The following is a 5,000-nucleotide window of genomic DNA, read 5'->3' as shown; positions in this document are numbered from 1 at the left end:
GTTCCCGACAAATCGTCCCAATTAAGCAGCGGCCATGAATTTGAGCAATTTTTCAGATTTACCATAGTCCATTCTGCATTTAATCACTTTGCATGTCAGTTATTGCAACAATGTTTGTCAGACGGTGACATTTCACATCTCAATGAAAAACAAACGACACCTTTACCTACCTCTAACAAAGAGAGATAAATCTAACTGCACAAAACAATTGACAAATACGCCACTTATAACGGTTCCAGCAACGGATTAAGAATGCATTGTCAACCCATTCAAATCATTGAACAAACAAACTATTTGGTGGTGCAGCCTTGAATAAACAAATCCATTAGTCATTACCCATCGTACCACTGGGCAGTTTTCCTGCTAACCTGGCACCGTGACCATGAACGTGACCAAGATCGATCCCGAATGCAGTCAAGATTTTTTCTGACCCCCTGTCCCCCAGCAGTGATTGGGTAGTTGGGTCTGTTAGATCTGGTGGAAAGCACTTTGCGATAGACTAGTGTCCTATCCAAAGGAACCAAGCAATTGCTATAGTCTGTTTCACACTACAGAAACTGGGATAAACTCTGGCTCAATGAACCACTTTTATGAACGTGATGATGGAAGTCGATGACACTGACAAGAGATACAGGTAGATTCTATTGTCCACATCTCTGTGATGACTATGACGATCGGTTCAACCACATACCTAACTGGCTATTGTGATAGACATTAACAGGGGATCCGGGTAAATTCTATTTTTCACGTCCGGTTAGACTAATTTGGATTTTATGAGTCACTGTTTTAAATTATTGAAATGAAGACAACTAAAAAGCTCTTCGTCCATTGTCAAAATTCGTCCCCATTAATCGGTAGGCCATCCCAATTAAGTGGCTTGGAATTGGAAAGGGTGTGACTTTTTATAATTCCGTTCCCAAGGAATCATCCCAATAAAATGGCACCCCCAATACTGGCTTTGCCTGTACTTAGCAAAGTAAGCTCATTGATGAGCACAATCATATATTGATGCATATTTTTATCTAGGAAAAAAAACTGTGAAATCATGCATTAAGTCCATTAGTTAAAGCCAAAGCAGGGCACATGACATTACTAGAATTCAAACGCTTTCTGGGGTACGGTAAAAGTAATCTTTCACACTTACATAAAACATTCCGTCTGACTATCCTTTTCGCAAAACAATTGTAGACCTCTTTCTCATGTCTTTTCAAACTCAAGCTTCTGCATTATTGATTTAAATACATTTTTGTGGTTCCATGAAGAAGGTTATGTAACAAATCTTAACTTTCAATATAAAACCGTTTTTTTTATCAGAAGAAGAAGAAGAAGAAGAAGAAGAAGAAGAAGAAGAAGAAGAAGAAGAAGAAGAAGAAGAAGAAGAAGAAGAAAAAGAAGAAGAAGAAGAAGAAGAAGAAGAAGGAGGAGGAGGAGGAGGAGGAGGAGGAGGAGGAGGAGGAGGAGGAGGATGAGGAGGAGGAGGAGGAGGAGTAGGAGGAGGAGGAGAAGGAGGAGGAGGAGGAGGAGGAGGAGGAGGAGGAGGAGAAAATAGAAGAAGAAGAAGAAGAAGAAGAAGAAGAAGAAGAAGAAGAAGAAGAAGAAGAAGAAGAAGAAGAAGAAGAAGAAGAAGAAGAAGAAGAAGAAGAAGAAGAAGAAGAAGAAGAAAATATGATGATGATGATGGAGGAGAAGGAGGAGAAAGAGGAAGAGAGGAAGAAAAATAAGGCTTACCTCATCAGATTCAAATACATGACATAGAATTTTGGCTTGTCGTCTGCGTCTCCCTAAAATGTCATCAGGGGAGGTAATCAATCGTCGTCTTGCCATAATAACCAAGATGTCTCCAATATCCGCAATGTATGAGATGGTCCGCAAGGAATGGTCCATCATTATTTCCTGTTGATTACATTAGAATATAATAAACTTGAATATAAATCAAATTTAATATATGTAGTGCTTACTTACAATTTATTACTCTAAACTAAGCATTTGAATGCCGGTGACACTAAAAGAATGCAGTCTACATGTGACAACAAAAATTGAAAAGAACAAATCAATTTCTGCCATATTCTTTACATTTATGGTGTTACAAAAGGTCAACATTATAGTTTCAAAGAAACATGTTGAATAACGCTAAAGGAAGTTTTGTGTCTTGGTTTTTGTTTTTTTTTTAATTCAACGTTCATGTCATTCATGTCGATTTCATAAATGTGAAGCATCCAAATAAGTTTTTTTTAAAGGGTAGAAAAGAAAAGAACACAAAGTAATAAAATAAGATAAATATCAAAATTGAAAATGTTTTATCAATTAATTACAAAATTATTTAATCATGAAAAATGACTTTACATTCTAATATCCAAACACAAAACATAATGAAGTAGCAGGCATTATGGAGAAATTAGCAATGACCAGGACGGTGAATATGTCTGCAGTCTGCAAATGTGAGTAAGAATTGATCAAACCCACATGTCAAATAAAATTATTGATAATTGGGTAATAAAAAAAACAAAAAAAAAACATGCAAATTCTAAATTGTCTGTTTCACAACAGTCAATTTCCATATAGAATGCCAACTACAGCTATTTTTAATGATCAATAAAAGAAAAGGTATAATTCAGCATAAAGGACATATTATGTTACTTTACCTGCAGGTCAGTGTTGAGAACCATGATTTTCTCCGTGGATACAAACAAATCCACATCAGTGCTAGGCTGGTTTTCTCCATCCGGTGCCTTATAAAAAGTGAAAAACAAAGCGATTTAATATTAAAACCAGTGCATTATAATCTAAATTATCTAATTTATTAAAGCTACCATTATATCCAGAGCAACACTAATTGGTTATGTTAGGAAAATAATGAAATAGATAATGGAGCCTATCTAGGGTTACAAATGCTGAACCACATATAAGCCAAAAGTAACTAGTTCAAAAAGACAACAGAAAATCCCAAACCTAATTTATCTGTCTAACTCGTTTACTAAAAGTCTTTCTCAGACTCGACCCAGAAATGACTGCGAAAGAAATACAGTAGTTAAAGAATACTAAAAAGTAGCAGACAAAGAACAGACAATTGATTTACATCTGAAACATGTACCATACACTTGAATAGAAACAAATAAGGAATTGGACAAAGCAAAACATTTAGTTGAGCCATTTATTAGAGCCAAAGAATTTTTTTAAAGTCACTGAAATTGATATCAATGGCCTGCTAATCCCAAAAGCCATATAAATAGCCTGTTTGTATACTTCAATTATGACCATATAAACACACAGGACTAACATTTACTTCAACAAAGGTGCCACTTGCAAATTTTTAAAAAGGAGAAACTTTTCTCTGGAAAATTCACAACTGCAAGATTACATATACAACAACTTCGCAATCCATTCCATTTTCTATTACTTCCTAATATTACCAGACATACAAGTCGGTTTAAAAAAAAAGACTACTTTTCACAGCACCTTTTGGAAATTAACATATTACATGTATCTTTCTTTTCCTTACCAATAACCAGAAGATCGATTATATACATATATTATATTTTATATATATATATATATATAAATATATATAATAATTTATATATATATATATATATATATATATATATATATATATATATATATATATATATAATATATATATTATATATATATATATATATATATATATATATACTAAATTATTTTTAAGTAAATGTCAAATCTCAACCATTATTAATGTGACACAACATCAAGATTAGATCAAGTTGTTTTTTGTTTTTTTCTCTCATATCAATTACCTCCCTTGCAAGTCTGAGTTTATATAAATCAAACCTCTTATTTGAATGCCGCATAGAAATTAATAATTAATAAATATTTTGAACAGACCAGTATTAATAAATTACAAAGGCACCAATATGATCTTCAAAAGTTTGAAGCATTAAATATGCTCGCATTCAAAATCTTCACTCCAATCCTGAAAATCATCTGAAATTCAATAGTGATGAAAAGTGACCTAATATAAATAGCATTCTTGAACCTCCTCTAGAGAGAGGACTATAAGGACACGACACCAAAGCTGACCCACAAGAAAAAAAATCATTACAACTGGCAAGTATCATCAGTAATCGCCGAGTAGTGGCAACTAGCCTTAAACATGTTATAGCTCAATTGAGTAAAACTGGGTGTTGCAATGCTTTGCACTATGTTTGCAGGTTATAATAAAGAATTTGCAAACAACAGAGTTTCTTTTTATTACATTATTTTAAATAGTTTTCATCAATGGGATATTTTTGCTGGGTGTTGTGTAAATTTTGATATGTACAATGTGAATAGGATATTCAAATATAAAGTTCATGTCTCCAAAAACGAAGAATTGTATGGTCTAATTCCAGGACATATATTTGTAACATAATATCAGTTTTAGCAAATGAAGGGAGGTGGTTATTTTCTACAACATTTCTTAGTGAGCAATCTTGCAGAGCATTTCAAATTTTTACACACCCATCCATCCACTCACACATATATACCCATACACATACACACACACACCCACATATCTCAGTTCCATATGAATGACTACCTATTGCTTTATGGTATAATGCAAGAGCCGTCGCCTATCTACCCACTGGTTTTGAAAATATTACAAATTGTTTCATTAAAAATATCATAAGAGAAATCTATTTCTGCATTATTATTCCATATAAAAAAATACCTTTTATTTCATGTAACAGCAAACCAATGTAAAAGCAGATTGACACATTTGCATATATACACAAACTGAGAAACCAAAATACAATAAAAAAGAATACTATAAGTGACTATAATAAGATCTAAGGTCCAACAACAGACAACAAACAACACTTGCATATGGTGGTTTTCAACATAATAAGAACTGAAGTCCAGCAACAGACAACAAAGAGCATTTGGGTGGTAGTGATGATTTGCAACATGACACGACCACAAACCCATTTCTTCAAGTAAAAAATTTCTTTGTTATCAAATGGCAATTTCTACTACATTTG

At 33.3% G+C, this 5,000-nt stretch overlaps 1 protein-coding gene across 5 annotated transcripts in view; it reads right to left on the bottom strand.

The window, feature by feature from the left end:
• The window catches only part of LOC144964205 (ecdysone receptor-like), a 312,004-nt gene that overhangs the window by 45,047 nt on the left and 261,957 nt on the right, over positions 1 to 5,000 (bottom strand). The gene's annotated exons all lie outside the window — the stretch shown is intronic.

The sequence above is a fragment of the Berghia stephanieae genome, chromosome 2 (assembly GCF_034508935.2).
Source record: "Berghia stephanieae isolate SIO BIC M18660-M18661 chromosome 2, UCSD_Bste_1.3, whole genome shotgun sequence".
Lineage (NCBI taxonomy): Eukaryota > Metazoa > Mollusca > Gastropoda > Nudibranchia > Aeolidiidae > Berghia > Berghia stephanieae.
Note: the sequence above shows the minus strand (reverse complement) of the source record. Positions and strands in the feature narration are given on the sequence as shown.